The 17,153-nt window shown below is 55.4% G+C and overlaps 1 pseudogene; it reads left to right on the top strand.

Annotated features, from left to right (window-relative positions):
- Positions 1–212: 212 nt before the first annotated feature.
- On the top strand, positions 213–14,176 carry LOC125629180 (C-type lectin domain family 2 member D-like; annotated as a pseudogene).
- The last annotated feature ends 2,977 nt before the right edge of the window (positions 14,177–17,153 follow it).

The raw sequence follows: 17,153 nt of genomic DNA, 5'->3' as shown, positions 1-17,153 counted from the left end.
AGCTGTTCCACCTCCAACCCACCTGGGGACACCGCTCAAGTTCCTAGAACCCTCTCCTCCACCCCTACCTCCATCCCCACCCAGGTACGGCAGGGAGGGGGCTCTAGCAGGGTGGCGGGTGGCAGAAGGGATTCTGGCAGCAGTGAAGTGGGATGGGGAGAGGTTGAGACCTTTCCCCAAGTCACCCCAGTGACAAAAGCTAAAGCCACAGGATGGCAGCCCTGGTGAACGGGCCAGCGAATGGCGGTAGGATGGGAATGAGGCCCTGGCCCCCACCCCAAGCTCCTGAGTCGATTGCAGTTGCTTACCGTGACCCCCATCAGTCGCTGGGCTTCCCCCAGGAGGGAGTAGACGAGCACCAGCCCAGCCTGGCTGACACGCAACAGAGGGTCGTGGATGGCCAGCACTGCTGTCTGCAGGAAGGATCTCTTCTGACCAATGGAGAAGAATTTTCCAAAGACCTAAAACCAAGAGGACACGAGGCTCGAGCAGATTGGCCAGAGCCAGCCTCCAAGTCCTGGCGGTACAATGGTGTGACGAAGTGGGCCTGTTCTTAATGTTTCCTCTGAATAGTGTGGGGGTGCCTCAGTTTCCCCTATGCAGTTCTTAAGTATCTAGGTGGTGGGGTAAGGGTGTATGATCATTGCAGTGCCCTAGAGGGCATGTGTGTGCAGGAGTCTGGACACAGAGAATGGCCGACACCCTGTTTCCTGGCAACTGATGGCCTGGGCCCTTCCCCCCCTGCTAGGTGAGAGCTGAAGGGTTGGAGAACAAAGGAATCAGGTGACCTCCTGGCCCGGGAAAGGAACAAAGCCCAGAGGAGGAGGGGCTGGAGGGGTTTTTCAGTTTGGGGCTGGCTGGGACATGGAGTGAAGTGCAGACGTGGTTGTCTGGCTCACTGCCCCCCAAAATGGACCCAGCTGAGGGGTCCCGTTCTCTGCACCTGCAAGCTCTGTTTTAGACCATGTTCCTGTCGTCTAATAAACCTTCTGTTTTACTGGCTGGCTGAGAGTCACGTCTGACTGCGAAGTTGGGGTGCAGGACCCTCTGGCTTCCCCAGGAGCACCGCCTGAGCGGACTCGCTGTGGGAAGCGCACGGAGAGGCAGAGGATGCCCCAGGGGCCTGAGACATTCTGCACAGGGGGGAATATCTGAGGCCTTGATGGCAGAGCTTTAGAAGGGGATTCTTTCCCCCAGGACACAGCTTGTACCCTGCAGGTCACAACTTGTCAGCGTCTCTCTAGATTGGGACAATGTTCGGGGTCGGGGCTGGTCCCCTCCTCCCAGAACTCCTGATTCCTGAACAGTTCACCAGAAAGGAGACTGATCCCTCGGCCCTTCCCTGCTACGCAAATCCTTGCGGGGATGTAGGGAGTGACTGAGAACACAATCCCCCCAGGAATTTCAGAGCAGATCAGAGGGAAGGGCTGATTCCCTGGGCTCCTCCTGTTTCTCTAGGAAGGAGCATGTGCCTCTGCTCTGAGAACCATCTCCCGAATCTCATGGGCTCTGTGTGTTGGAGGGGTGGGGGAAAGGGGTTTTCAGACTCTCAATCCCCAAGACAGCCAGGAACCGTGTGGTTAGTGCTCAGCAGAACCAGACAGAGCTCTGGCTTGAAGTCCCAGCTCCTTCCTCTGTCCCTCAAGAAGGAAGGACCTGATACTGCTTGCACTGACCTCCCCAACCAAGGACGGCCCACTGGGGACCCAGCTAGGAGGACACAGTAGAAAATGGATCTTCCACTCTCTCCTTACCAGTCCTCCAAAGAGTTCAGGTGAAACGGGGCTCACCTCCAAGATGAAGTGGAGCCTGTCTGTGTCTGGGGACTCTGCCAGCAGGTTCCCCAGCATGGCATCCAGGACCTCTGGGATGACTTTGTGCAGAGCCTGCAAAGCATGGGTCAGAGTTAGGGAACCTGGGCCTACACCTGCCACAGGATGGGAAGAGGGGTCTCTGGGAAGCACTGGGGAGACTCCCAAACACATCTCCTGGCCTCTCTCCTTCACATCCCACTGCAGGCAATTCGCAAGAATTGATGACCCCTGGACCTTTGATCCATGAGCTTAGCAGGTCTCTGCAGAGGGCCTTGTAGGCAGAAGAGTATGAAACAGCCAAGTTGCTATGGATGGAAGCTGGGCTTCTGGGTAAAACACAGCTTAAGAAAGAAAGAAAGAAAGAAAGAAAGAAAGAAAGAAAGAAAGAAAGAAAGAAAGAAATCCCCCAGGGAGGGGCAATCTGTTCCCTGCTGGAGGCAAGGATCCAAACCTGCAGCTTGTTCCATCTCTGCTACCCCACCCCTAAATCTGGAGCTCCAGCGAATCAAGGGAGCAGGGACGAAGGACCACTCTGGAAAAGTAAGAGGATGCAGGAGGAGGAGGTACCTGGATGTCGGTGATGTCCTTCTCCGTGCCCAGGGTGAAGACGGAGTGAAGGGCAGCTCGCAAGAGGTGGGTCTCTAGGGCTGGCTCCAGGGCAGGTTTCATGGTGCTGGCAAGAGAGAAGAGCTGGTATTAGACTGTGCAGTACCGGGGGTGGGACTGTCGCCAACACAGACACCAACCCACAGGGATAGAGGCACAGGCTGGCGAGAATGGAAACTGAGGCACTGAGCTTGGGAATGACAAGGCCAAGGCGTCCCAGACACACAGTGGCAGGACAGGAATAGCTCCTGTTCCCTGTAGCCTGCTGCCCCTCCTGTATCTAAGCCCGGGAGTGAGCCCCTCCCCAAGGCCCCTGTCATGTTATGGGAGTGAAAAGAAGAGCCCTGCCAGGAGAGAGTGACCCTTCCCACCCCACCGTCTCTGCCAGAGGCGCCACTTTTGGGAGGTGACCTGGGAGGGACAGTGACGGTGACTCCCAGCCTTTGGCCTGAGCAGCACTGGGGTGAGGGGAGCCGGCGGGGTGTGGGGGTGGGGCTGTCTCGGTACCAGAGGTAGCCCACTGCAGCCAGGGTGTGGGCGAAGACGGCGCTGGGTGACGAGTCATCGGGAAGCTCCTCGATGAGCTCCTGTGAGACGCAAAGGAGACAAAGGAGTGTGTGAGATTCAGGCCCGACTGACACCTCCCAGTGAGGAGATGACACAGCCACTGCCCCACATGGCCAGCAGGATTCCCCACCACCTCCCACTCCCCCGATTCCTTCCTGCCCATCCGACTTGTCCCCCTTCCCCGATTCCTGCCCAGCTCACTCCCAATCCCCTTCTCTCCTCCTCCCTGTTAAAACTGTCCCCATTCAGCCCCATCCCGACGACCGAGCTGGGACCATGTGATTCCTTGTCCCCCACTCTCAGCTGCCCTCCAGCCCCACAATTCCCCCCCTCCCTCCAGCTGCCGTATGGCGTGTCTCACTCACCACGATCCTCTTCACCACAGCCGCCTTGCAGCAGCGCGGCTCCAGCGTGTCCTCCCCTCTCTCCCGTGCAGCCAGACATGCGGGGTAGATGGCCTGAAGGAACAGGAGCTGCTGCCCCTCATCCTGTACCCACCAGGAGTAGGGTATAGAGAGAGAACCTGTTAGCGAGGGACCTTCCTGCCCCACCCACACCAGCTCCTCAATGGGGGATTGTGGGGACCCGCCTATTGTCCAAATCCCCCAACACTCCTACACAAGCAGGATCAGGAACTGGGACAGTGCCTGTCGGGGGAGACGACCTCGGCTGTTGTGGGATAAACACCCCCATCTTGGGGGTCCCACATAATGGATGTAAAAGGGCCCCATTAGGGGTGGTGGATCAGGAGGGACAAGACCCTCGGCAGGGGGTGGGGATGCTGGGAAGGGACAGGGCAATCTTGGTTCCAGCCCAGGTGGGGAACATTTGTACCTTATCTCTGCACTGGAGCTGCTCTCGGATGACCTTGAGAGCAGCTTCATCTTTGGCCATGTGCACCCCTTCCTCCTGCTCCGAATCCAGGGGGGTCCCTGCACCAGGGAGGGAAGGACAGGGGCGTGGTGGGCAGAGCAGGATTCAAGACCCCCCTTCCCACCTCAGGCACCCAGGGCAGATGGGGCCCCAAACCTCCCTCTCAGGGATGCCTTCAGCCCCCAACAGCTGCCGAAGCCCAGAGCAGAGCCCCCCTCCCCTGCCCAGGACTCCAGGGGAGGTGCCGATTCCCCCGGCCCCGGAGCAGCAAGGACCAACGTGGCAGCAGCTCTTCACGCCCCCACCCCCAGGTCCCCGTGCGGAAGGGGCAGCTGTGTGACGGCTGCTGCTCTCAGTGGGCTCAGGCAGACACCTGGGCTGGGGACACCCCCCCCATATCACTGGGAGAGTGTCTGGGCCCAGGGTGTTCACATCCCGTCCTCAGCCCTCCCTCAGCCCAGCCTGGCTCCTCACCTGGAACAAAGCAGTGGCCTCCATCGGCCTGGCTGCTGCCAGAGGCCCAGGTGCTGCCGCTGTCCCAGGCTGAGCTGCCGGTGCTGGGACAGGGACCTTCCACCTCCTGGCCGGCAGGGGCTGGAAGGTCCTCAGAGACCGGGCAGGGCGAGGCCTCCTGATGGTAACGAGGGCTGGGCTCCTGGGGCCGCTGCTGCCCACACAACAAGCCCCAGAGCCACCCTGTCCGGCGCCCCTCCTGGGCTGGGTCCTGTCTGCCAAACCGCAGCCTGGGCCAGCTCCACTGGGGCCTGATCGGGGCCTCTCCCAGCTCGGCGCCTGCGCCAGGAGCCGGGGTCCTTTTCCAGAAGGCCGGGCACTTCCGCCGTCTGGCCTGGACGGGAGCTGCTTCCCCGCCAGCGGGGACGCAGGGCTTGCTCTGCCCCTTGGGAAGACGGCAGCTGCTTCCCTCAGGCTCTGGGGCCACCTGCAGAGCCTTCCTCCGCAACATCCGCAGGAGCCTGGCCATCCTGGAACCGAGCGGGGAGCAGGGGTGAGTCTGGGCTCAAGGCAGCCTTTCACTCCTGGGCCTTTTCCGTCCCTCCTCCTCCCTGCTCCAACCACAGCCTCCCCCTCTGCCCCCACAGGAGTGCAGGGAGTGCCATCTACACACACGGGCAGGAGTTCATTGCATGATCTGCTCCCAACGTTCCCCCTCGTAATCCCTGCTGCTGCAATAGCCAGGAAGTCTCATCCTTTTCCAGCAATGGGGTCAGTCCCAAAGACCATCGGTTCCTCTGGACAAGCAGCCTCCTCCTGTCGTCCCAGGCCACTCTCCCGCCCAGTCTAGAGAAGGAACAGAACCCAGGAGCCCGGACTTCTCCTGCGAAACCATTCTCCACATCAAAGTCACAAAGACCCTAGGCACAGGAAGACCAGAGCCCTCCTCGTTCCCCATTGATTTCCAGGCTCAGCAGCTCACAGGGTCTGGCCCAGCTCAGAGACTCTCAGCCAGTGTCCCACAAGGGAAGGGCTGGGAGCCCCATTGCTGGAACCTTTCCAAACACACTGGAGACGGCTCTGGAGAAGCCTCTGCCTGGCCTAAGAGTGAGGGTCTCTTGGGGGCTGTTTGCAAATGAAATTCCCCTTTTGGAGATATTCTCTTCCCCTGTTTCTGCCTCTCCCCACACAGACAGGGGAAGAAACCGAGGAACCCGAATGCCACTCACTTGCTCTCAGTGATGGTATGATGGATGGCGGATGTTCAGGGTCAGCAGACGTCCCTCGCCCTCCTCCTCACTCCCCAAGCCCAAGGCAGGCTGGAGAGGGTGGTGACCTCAGGAGTTACCCTGCCCAGCCAGCAGGCAGGGTGATGACACGAGGGCGATCGACTGGCTGTGAAAACAAGAGTCTGTCTTATTGCCAAGGGACGGAGAAACTCAGCCAGCAGCAGGGGGGTGCAGAACACGGCCCTAGGGCGGAGGTGACAGCGCCTCCGGGATCCTGACATCCCAGCACTTTACACACCTTCCTGGAGCCTCCCAACCCCGCTGGGCTGTAGCGACGGGACCCCAACCCAACTGACGGCAAACGGGACTCAGCTACCAGCTCAGGGTCACACTGGGTGTCAGAGCCATGGATGGACCCCTTCACTAACCACTGCCGCAAACTCCCTCCCACAGCTGGCAATTGCAACCAGGCCCTAATGGCTGGTCCCCCTGCCTTTGAGAGGGAGGGTCACTCCTGCTTCCATTGCTGCCTATTGATCTGTGGGACTTTGGGCAAGTTGCTCCCCCTCTCTAGGCTCTCTGGGACTCACATCCCTGAATGGGCTTTAAAAAAGACAATGGTTAAAGTTTGGCCCCAACTAGTTCTTGTTTCTCTGGACTAGCCATTTTAGCAAAGTTTAGAGTTCTTGACATTCAGCACCTGGAAACATCCCTTTCTCCTTTGCAGACGGCCTTAACATCCCTCATCTCACCCAGGCTCACTGCTGCCTGGAGTTAGAGAATTGACCCTGTTCCCATTGGACCTACCCAAGGTGTCACACAGCAAAGCGGTGAGGGAGCCAAAAAGAGAAGACAACAGTCCTGACTCCTGTTCTAACAGACAACAACCCCCCCGGAGGCAGTGATAAAGTCCAGGAAATAAGGTGTGAAAAATTTGCATGGAAACCGTTTTCTGTCAGAAAATCCATTCAGACGAAATCACTTTGTTTCTTGAAATCGTAACAAGTAGGATGAAAATTCTTTGCAAAAGTATTTGTTTGCAAAACAAGAGCATCTCCTGTCCGTCACAGCGCATTAAACTGTCTCATCGTACACAAAGGGGAGACACTATGCTCTCGAAAATTAGATGAGATGCTTCAGTCTGAGCTAAGTAGTTGCTGCTCTTCACAATTTCAAAACAATAAAATACAAATCCAATCGAATATTAGGTCATAATCTGCTATGGCTCAGTGTGATAGGACACCCCCTAGTCTGCACTGCTCCGAGTGACACTCTTCAGTGGATCCCCAGCATCCACCCATGGTGAGGTAGGTGGGAGAGGATTGTTATTCGTACTTGACAGAAGGAGAAACGAAGGCTGAGAAAGGAGCGGGGACTTGTCTTAGCTGATGCAGCCAGTCAGTCGCAGAGTTGCTCTCAAATGAGCTACAGACCAACAATTGTTCATCGGAATTATTCAGCAAGTATTTCAGAAGAATTGGAATGTTCGAGAGGATCATGAACTGCTCCGAGACAATGAATGGAGAGCAGCATCAACATTGGTCAAACAGATAACTGGTTGTGACTTATTTGCTTGGTCATAAAAGAGAACAACAAAGACCAGAGTTTCCTCCCTGTCAATAGCCCCCTCCTCAGCCAATCAGGGTTGAGACTTTGAGGGGTGGGAGGGTAAGGGTTCTCATCAAATAGCCCAAAGAATGGCCCTGGCCACCACCGAGGGGATCACTCTCGGAGCACTAGTCCAGTCTCACCTCTCTGTGAGGGCCTCCCACAACCCCCTCCCGGCCCCGCTCCACACACAGAGCTCCTGGTGGTGGGAGGAGAGCAGAGGAAAAGGACAAAGGAAGCAAGAAGAGAAAGGTAGGAGGGACAGAGGAAAAGGGAAAACAAAAAGGAGAAACCCCAATGTCCTCAGTAATTCTAAGGGACAAAGTCCTAGGTCGGAAATAAAATACTGCCCCCACAATCTAATGTTTTCCTTTCCTAAAAATCAGCCGGCACCTGATGGATCAGACTGAACAGGTTCCAAACCTCTCCGAGGCTCTTACCTTCTCTACAGGGACGTCTGTTTTCGAGCAAAACCACAAAAAGAAAAGGAGAAAACTCCGAAGAGGGTCCTCCTTGCGCTCACGTACGTGCAAGTGAATGCTCTCTCAGTCCTCCAGGAGAGACCTCGAGAAGGAGACGTGCTGAAGCAAAGCCACAGGGATCTCCGAGGTTGCCCCTGTCCTGCACCCCTGTCCTGCCTGGCTGATGTCAAGATCTCTCTGTGAGATCATCGCCTCCCCACCACCTTTGTCCAATAGGCTGAGGTCCTGCCAAAGGCCCTTGTGATGTCACTGCCACACCCACCCCTCTCCTGCAGTGCTGATGTCCTACCCCTGTCCAGCCACACTGGATGTTTGAGCTGCTTCCCCTGGATCACCCCACGCAATGAGTGTTCATTGTGGGCTCAAGCCAAACACAGTAAAACATCAGAGGCTTCTCCCCATGCTACGCTCAGTTTTTCATAAATTAGCAAATTTTATGGACAGAAGAGACAATTAGAGCATGTCTTCTGACCCCCTGCATATCACATGCCTTCTGTAGAGCATAGGAGCTAGTTTTTGACTACACACGTTCCAGAAAGCCATCTAGTCTTCATTGGAAGACATCAAGAGGTGGGGAATTCCCACCACTTCCCTTTCTAGTTTGTTCCTTTGGTGATTCATCCTCACGGTTGAATATGTGTGCCCTCTTTCTCATATGAATTGGTCTCTTTTGAGTTTCCAGCCACTGGGTCTTGTTATGCTTTTCTCTGCTAGATTAATGAGCCCTTTAATACCTGATATTTTCTCTCCATGAAGTCACTTCAACACTTCAATGATGTCACCTCCCGATCTTTTTTACAATCTAAACAGGCTGAGCTCTTTCAATAGCTCACTAGCATCTGCCAGGAAGGGAGTCCCCACAGAGGGACACCGTAATCTCCCAGGGCGGGAAAAGGTTCTCACTGCCGTTTCTTAACCTCATGGGGTATTCTCCTGTTCTGCCAACCCCACCCCTATTTAAGCATCTCCAGGTGTCTGAGGGAGCAGGAACCAAAGGCCATCCTGCAGCTGGGACAGAGATGGAGGTTGATGACCTACCTGCCCATGGTGACCATGGTGCAGGACAGTCCTCAGGTCATGCGAATGCAGCTCCAGATCTGGGAGCAGCTTCCCTTTGCTGGCACGAGACCTTGCAAGTTGAGGGGGATGAGACAGGCACTAACTTTTGGAAACCCTCAGTGGGATCAGAGGGTAATGGTTTGTAGAAAGTGGTGTTGGAGAGCTTTACAAAAACTAGACAAGAACGGTGCATGTTCCAGGGCAGCTCCAGCCCTGGTGCTGTCAGTGAGACGTGTCCTCCCAGCCCTGCCTGACGGGTCTTTCTGTTTCAGAACCTCCTTGGAACTGCAAGAAAAGCCCAACCTGTGGAGTTGTGGTTGCACTGATAGTTGTATCGTCTGCTTTGATCGCTGCCATCATTGCTCTGGCAGGTGAGTTCCCAGCTTCCGCCCTGCTCCCTTCTCCTCCAGTTACGATCTCCGTGCATCCCATTCTCCCGTGACCTACCACGGTCGCTCTCTCCTCCCGGCCTGTCTGGCTTCTGCCCCTGGGACAGAGGATTCCTGGGGGATGTTCCTCCACGACCCTCCTTCTGCTCCCTCCCAGACCCCTGCACCTGGGCACTCTCTGTGTCGGGACGATCTGACTGACATTAGCCCCCCCCAGCCCATCTCTGAGCACTTTGGGTCCAAGTCACCTTTGCCATGCGCCATGAAGCAGTCCCTGACCAGGGTGTCCAGTGGGACAGGGTGCAGTGCAACTCTGAGCCCTTTGCCTTCCCTGTGTTGCTCTGAGGTTACCAGCCTGGCCTTCCTGGATCTTCAGGTCACGCCTGTGGCCGGGCGGCAGGTGCTGCCGTGTTATTGAAAGGAGCCGTAGAGCTCAGTCTAGACCCCTCCACCAGCGCAGTGTGGAAACCCACCAATCACTGAGCTTGGCCATGAAGGGTCCCTTAGCACCATTCACTCCCCCGGGCTGCACAGACGGCGTGTGCTCGTGCAGAGGGCATCTGTTTGCCGTGAACATGAACCCTGCTGTATCCCCCCGTTGTCTGGGGCAGGGGGTGCTGGAGACTGTCAGGGGTGGGATTGCTGGCAGAGGGGATTGAATCCAGGTCTGTCTGCATTAGGAATCCTCTGTGCCGATGTCATGACATCCGTGCAGTTGAATTGGGGCAAACCGCTAAAGGAGACGCACCGCACTGGTGCACAAAGGAGCTTGCCTTGGTGCAGTTCGCTGCAGGAGGTTACCAGAGCGAGCCGCACTGCTCCAGCGCATCTCCAGGAGGTGTTTGCCCTGATGTCACTGCATCACTGTGATTATACGGGTGCAGATTGCTCGGATACAGAGGTGAATTAAGTTCCATCATTCCTGGCCCACAGTGCAACAGGTCACTTCCCGTGGCTGTGGTGTCTGTCGCCCCCTTGTGGCTTTCATGTCCCGGAGTGAAAGTTCCCACCTTCTTCTCAGTTGTTCACCTGTTGTTTGTTGCAAGGTTGAACGTCCAGCTGTTGATCTTGTGCCTGGGGTGAAATGCTCTGAGCTGTGTCAGTCCCTCCCAGGCTGGGAGTGTCCCTGGAATCCTTCTTGCCAGGCAAATTTACTGTGACAAACGCCTCCGTCCCCCTGCGTCTGATTGCCGTGGACCAGCCCCAGCTGGGGGTCCCAGTAGGCTTGGCAGGCCGGTCAATTGACTGCCTGTTTGACCTCAGTCAAATAGTGTCAAATACTCCAGCAAGAGCCCTGGGGGTAGGAGGCAGCATGATTTTTGATTGCGTCTTGGAGCCTCACTTGTGTTTTTCAGAACTTGGTTTCAGTGTTTCACTTTTTAATCTGAGTTAAAATAACTCAGTTCAATATTTTTTTTAAAATTAGGCATAAGTATCTACCTTAAGCTAAACCTACTGGAGACAATGACGTAAACCTGGATTTGTGCTGGAAATGGCCCACCTGCTGATCACTTTAGATAAGCTATTACCAGCAGGACAGTGGGGTGGGAGGAGGTATTGTTTCATATTCTCTGTGTGTATATAAAGTCTGCTGCAGTTTCCACGGTACACATCTGATGAAGTGAGCTGTGGCTCACGAAAGCTCATGCTCAAATAAATTGGTTAGTCTCTAAGGTGCCACAAGTACTCCTTTTCTTTTTGCGAATACAGACTAACATGGCTGTTCCTCTGAAAAATGACGTCTTGCTCTTTTTTTGTTACTGTTCTGATAAATTGGTATTTTAAAATATTTGACCATTGGTTTTTTTTATGACACATTTGAGGTTCCAGTCAAATGCCCAATTCTAGGTGCAACTCTTACCCTCCATGTGACTTTCTCATTCTCAGTGCTGGCGTCTAAGCTTTCATCAGCTGATCTGTGTCCCCCTGCTGGCCCTGCTTGCCCAGACGGCTGGATGGGATACCGAGGGAAATGCTACTATTTCTCAGAGAGGGAAGGGAGCTGGACCGACAGCCAGAGCCCTGCTCTGCACCGGGTGCCTCCCTGGCTGGGATCGACAGTGAGCAGGAAATGGTGAGAGACTCTCGAATTGCCAGACACTGGCCTTGGCTCAGCGGCGGCTGCTACAGTAGGACCTGGGCTCTGCCCCCTCCCGTGCTGGGAGGCCAGAGTGAATGAACTTCCAGCGGCTGAACGCCAGCCCTGGCTGGGCCCAGGGCCCTACTGTCTGTGTGTGATCACGAGGATTGGCCATTCTCAGCTTCCCCCTCCCCAAATAGGGAGACAGCCCCTCTCTAGGGCAGGGCTGGCTCAGGCATCTACTGGCTGCGGGAGTGGGACTGAGAACCCAGCCAGTGCTCCTGTTTGGGGGAAGGGAAAGGAGCAGCCAGGTGAGGATGTGGGGGGTGGGGTGGGGGTGGGAACCTGTCACATTGACCCCTCCCACTTCAGCTTGACTCGCTCCCTCCTCCTACCCTGTTGTGGTGAGTGGGGGCTGCTCTGTGAGAAGAGACGTCTCTGCAGAGAGTTCAGACCCAGCAGCTGCCCCCAGCCCAGGGGGACTTGGGGTGTGGGTGACTGGGAGCACTGGGGCGGGGCTGCTGTGTGCGGTGGGAGGGTTAAGACTGCCCGGGTGATCTTGTGCTTTGCAAGAGGGAGGGGAAAATCCCCCCCCCCCCCGAAAATAAACTGAGCGCCCTTCAATATGCGACTGGGATTCTCTGCAGCACAGAGCCCTGGGGGGTGGGGGTGGGGAAGCACGGGAGCTGGGTCTGATACCTCCTGTCCCTCAGCTTTCTTTAAGGCGTTCCTGCTGCGCCATAAGGGTGTCTATGACTGGATCGGCCTCTGGAGGGAGCCGGGTCAGCCCTGGACATGGGCCAACGGCACCGAATTCAACCACCTGTGAGTCTCTCTCGCCCCTCTGGACTAATCCCCTGGGCTTGGGATTCTGGTGTCTGAGCTGTTTGAGCTCAGGTAGATCCACCACTCAGTGCTGGTGAAACAACCAGACACGACCCTGGTCCGTTCGCGTCCTGCGTGTATCGGAGACCGATGGGAGCCGGCGTGTCCCTGAACTCTCGGCTCCTCCCCGCAGCACGGAGCTGGGCCGGAGACAGAGCCCGCCATAGCCAGAGGTGCCCTCGCAGCGCGCTGGGATTTCAGCTGGGACACTCGCTGTTCTCCCCCAGCCCTCTTCAGCAAGGTCCCTGGGGTGTCTGACCCCCCCTGTGGAAAGGAGGCAGCAGGGAGCTCAGGTTAACAGTGGCTGCTAGAGAGGGCAGCATGCCGAGCAGTGCATGGCAGGTGCAGGTCCCGCTGGGGATTTCAGCCGGCAGGTTTGAGTGACTTGGCTGGTGAGGCCTCTGAATCCGCAGCAAGGCACCGATGTTAAAGGAGCCTGCGGTTCACAGGTGCTGGACGCCTGGGGCTCCCACTGGAACGGGGTACAGTAGTGATGGCTGCCCAGCCAACACCCCGCGATGGGTTTCAGTGGGCTCCAAGTGTGATCACAAAACCTTGAGCCCGGAGCAGGGTTTGAACCCCGGAATTCAGCACTAGAAGCATGAGCCTCTGCCATAGGAGCGAAAGAATCCACTTCTTTAACTGAACCCCCCCCCCCCCCCCGATTGATAAAGCTCTTATGCAGGCCAGCCATTAGAGGGGGGTGGAGACCCCCCACTTCCCTGGTCTGGGTTACTTCAGTACTTTGAAAACTCAGGCTGTTATGGCGCTGGGTCAGGGCTCCCCAATGGACAGTCCCCATTCTGCTGTATTGGACCCAACCTTTGGATCCCACCTGCTTCCAGCCTCACTGGGTCTGAATAGCCACCAGACACTGTCCCGAGTTCGGGCCTCTGTGGCCCTCTCCTGGGGTACAGACTCCCTGTCTGGTTCCCTCCTTAGGATGTGGGACCCTGCAGATCAGCTGCTGTAGGACCCAAAACCAGGTCTGAACCCTCCCAAACCTCCCGAGAGGCATGTTGTCCCTAGAGCTCCACCCTCCACTCCAGATGAACTCTGGGAGGGTCACGGGAGGGTTACAAACAAGGCACACATGCTTTCACAAAGGAACTTCTTCAACACTCTCTTTTTCCCCCATTCCCAATGGAAAGCTCAAGAGTTATAGATCAATGGAAAAGGAAACCCCTGAATGCAATTTCCTCTTTCAGGTTCATCTTGGTTCTGCTCCCTGTTTTTCAAGGAGGCGAGATTCCTCCTGCCCCCCGCTTTTCCTGCTCGGTCGTCTGATTCTGGTGATGGTCTGCCCCTCTTGTTAGAGGACCGGTCCCTTTTGACAATCAGTCTAACAAATTCTCTCCATCCTGCTGGGGACTTTCCATTCTCCAGCACCCCTGTGGGCTGCTCAGCATAGAGGGTCACGAACAGTCAGTGGTTCTGCAAAGCCCCCGCTGTCCTGAGCTCTGCTCCTGAGGGGCTGGGAGAGTAGCTGCTCCGCACTCAGGCCTGCACTGTGGAGAACGGCTCCCCTGGCTGGGACTGGTGTGAAATGCCCGGCCTCTGCCTGACTGCAGCTCCCTGGCTTCTGTGTTGCAGGTTTCAGATAAGAGGAGGAGGTGACTGCGCGTATCTGAACGAGGAGAAAGGGGTCAGCAGCTCACGGTGCTACATGGAAAGACGGTGGATCTGTCGCAAACCTGAGGTGTATGTGATGGGAAAAGAGACTGCACTGGAAGGGGGCTCGAAATGAGACTCCTAGAAGTGACACTGATCCAACTCACACCTACTTGAACGAGCCAAGTCCCCATTCGTCAGCCTGGCCAGGATCTCAAAATCAGGCAGCAGGGCCCTCAAGCAATAAGTGTGTCTCGTTTAAACTATGGATTCTTCATATGTGCCTTCTGCTTTTGAACCTTTAAACTCAGGGTCACATTGTCAAGCTTTTCTCTGCAGCTGAGAGGGAGTGATCTCATGAGAAGGAGTCTCAGCCACACGCTGGGGAAATGAGAGAAGGGAAGGCCTTGTTCGTTTAGACTCCAGAACAGCATTTCTCAAATGCAGCCACCAGCTGATTGTTTTGCAGCCACAAGAGCCTCCAAAGTGCCCCAACAATCGCTGAGATGTTAGGTATTAAAGGTGCCTTCTAAATGCTATAAATCCTAATGCGCGCTCCCTTTTACATAGTACCATGCCGGCAGAGCTGAGCTACATCGGTGTGGTTTTCTTTGAAGTTGCAAAGTGTATTCTTTGGCTAAGAACATAAGAAGGGCCAGACTGGGTCAGAGCAAAGGTCCATCCAGCCCAGTATCCTGTCTGCCGACAGCGGCCAACACCAGGTGCCCCAGAGGGAGTGAACCTAACAGGCAATGATCAAGTGATCTCTCTCCTGCCATCCATCTCCACCCTCTGACAAACAGAGGCTAGGGGCACCATTCCTTACCCATCCTGGCTAATAGCCATTCATGGACTTAACCTCCATGAATTTATCCAGTTCTCTTTTAAACCCTGTTATAGTCCTAGCCTTCACAACCTCCTCAGGCAAGGAGTTCCACAGGTTGACTGTGCCCTGTGTAAAGAAGAACTTCCTTTTATTTGTTTTAAATCTGGTGCCCATTAATTTCGTTTCATGGCCCCTAGTTCTTGTGTTATGGGAACAAGTAAATAGCTTTTCCTTAGTCACTTTCTCCGCACCACTCATGATTTTATAGACCTCTAAGCACTGTGTTTACATCTCATGTTACTGTAGCTCTGTAAGTGGCTATGGGCCATCTCACTGCGTGGTGTTTGGGTAGGTTGCGATTGTTCATGGGGGCGGGGGAGGTGAAAGAGTTAAAAATGTGACTTGGTATCAGAAAATATTTCAAATAATCTAGTGCCAGAACATGACCTTGAATGTGACAGCAGGTCGGTCCTCTGGGACCTTCTGCGAAGAAAAACAAAACATAGAAAGAAAAAGGAACACTTCAGCACCAGGGGGAAAGGCAGTTTCCTGTGTTTCTGAAGCCACCCGATTCCGTTTCTGAGCAAGTTGCAGTGTGCGAGAGAAATTCATCAAATTGAAATGTATGTCGTGCAACGTCCCTACAGCACTCATGCAAGGGAAGTTGAACCAAATTACCACGGTGAGTTTCAGAGGCGCAAGCTGTTAAATGATGCAAAAACCAAGCTGAAAAGACAACAGCAACGGCTCAGATTTTGTTGTTACTATTATCACCTTTGACCAAAAAAGCAAAAGAACAACAAAAAAGACAAGACTGCGCAAAGCACTGGTTTGTTCTGTGTTTAGGTCCAGTAAAGATAGGACACAACTGTACCTTATATTTATTATTGAGTCTGCAAAAAATCCCTATGTAAATATGCACATGTAATTTATTTGTTTGTTTTTCCTACAGTTAGTTAAGTATTGTCAGAGCCGCATGCTGAGGCTGCCAAAAATTTGTGAGAACCCCGGTTCAGCTGGTTTAGAGAAAGTGCAACTCCCTAGAAGTCAGAAGGAAGCAGACGAGGAACTGTGTGTTGGAGGTGTATCTGAGTCCCGCGGCCTCCTGGTGTAATGTGGATTAAACTCTGCTTCTGCCTCCCAGCTCTGGGTCACCTAACCTGGAGGGGAGGGAAGCCCAACCCCAATGGAACAGGGTCGAGCAAGAGAACTTTTGTGATGGTTGGGTGGGTGCAAGACAGGAAATCCCTTTGCAAAGGATTCCTTTGCTCCTCTCCGTGCTCTGCTTTGCCGTGCACGTCTCCTGTGCTCCTTTCCTTTGTGGTTAACTCTCCCCTTCAGGCAGAGGTGAGAACTTTTAATAGAAGTCAGGGTATTTTTGTTCTACTACACAGACTCCGTGCTGGTGAGGGGGAAAGTGTTGCCTCGTAGATGTGCCCCCGGGGGTGTTTAGTTTTCTCAGATTACTGGCTGGGGGCTTGAGCCAGTTCTGTTTTGAGTTGTTAAGGGGAACCCCTGGAAACTAAACCGCGCCCTTGTTGCTGCCGACACCACCTGGAAGAGGGGTTACGTAACTACAGCCCAAATCCTTCGCCCAGAGCAAAATTTTCCCTCAAAAAAAGTTGGACACATGTTAACCTCTTGTTAAATGTACCAGGGAACCCCCCTCCCCACATTTCTCCCCAAGTCCAGCTGCAGCCTCAGCCCACCCCCGTTGCACACACTGCTGTGCCCCCTGCCTGGCTCCTTTGTGCCCCCGGAGACCCATCGGGGGATCCGCACAGTGCCGGGCAAGCTGCACCGGCCAGGGCTCAGCTCAGCGGGGTCAGCACCCAGAGATCCTCACTGGTCACAGTCTTTCCTGATCTTGGGGTGGGGGTACTCTTGTGGGGGCAGCTCCATGGCCCAGCCAGCGTGGAACCAGGAAGAGTAGTGTCGTCCCCAGGGGGAGCCAGCAGGGCCGGGGCAGAGAAGGGTGTACCGTTCCGGGGCAGGGCGGCAGGGGGGCCCGGGCCCAGGTGAGTTCAGTTTTGACAGCTGGAGGTGGTGGTGCAGGGTACGGGGAGACTGAGGCACATGTGCCAGGCTGGGCTACCTACACTCAGAGCCCTGGGTATAAACAGAGAGACTCAGCCTAAGCAATTACTTGGGGCCCCCAGCAGCTCAAGGGGGGGCCCCTAGTCCCTTTTTTTATTATAAGAACTTGTCTGTTTTAGTATTGGGGGAGGGGGCAAAAGGCAACTTGGGGGGAGGGAGAGGAAGGGATGGGGCGGGTCAGAGCCTCTCCGCAAGCTGGGGAGAGAAGGAGACAGACAGACAGACACACACCCCTCCCAGCGCCTGTCTTCCCACTTCCACATTGTAAGGTGGGGGGGAGGAGCGAGGGGGCGGGGCCTCAGGGGAAAGGGTGGTGCAGGGGGCGGGGCCCAAGGTTCGGGCACCAGTGGTTCCCCCCCCAACACACACACTTTTAGGTACTTCCACTGCCCCGGAAAGCCGAGTGTGGGGGGGACTGGGCTGCCACCCCTCCCCAGCCAGGCTCTCCCCAGGAGCTGGCTATGGCCGCTTGCTCCCTGCCTGGGGCCTGGCTGCCCAGTCTCTGTGGCACATTCGGCTGTTAACCGAAAGGTTGGTGGTTCGAGCCCACCCAGGGACGCGGACCTGCTTTGGG

This window comes from Caretta caretta, chromosome 14, assembly GCF_965140235.1.
Source record: "Caretta caretta isolate rCarCar2 chromosome 14, rCarCar1.hap1, whole genome shotgun sequence".
NCBI classification, from domain to species: domain Eukaryota; kingdom Metazoa; phylum Chordata; order Testudines; family Cheloniidae; genus Caretta; species Caretta caretta.
The sequence above is the reverse complement of the archived record's forward strand: the minus strand, read 5'-3'. Positions and strand labels throughout refer to the sequence as shown.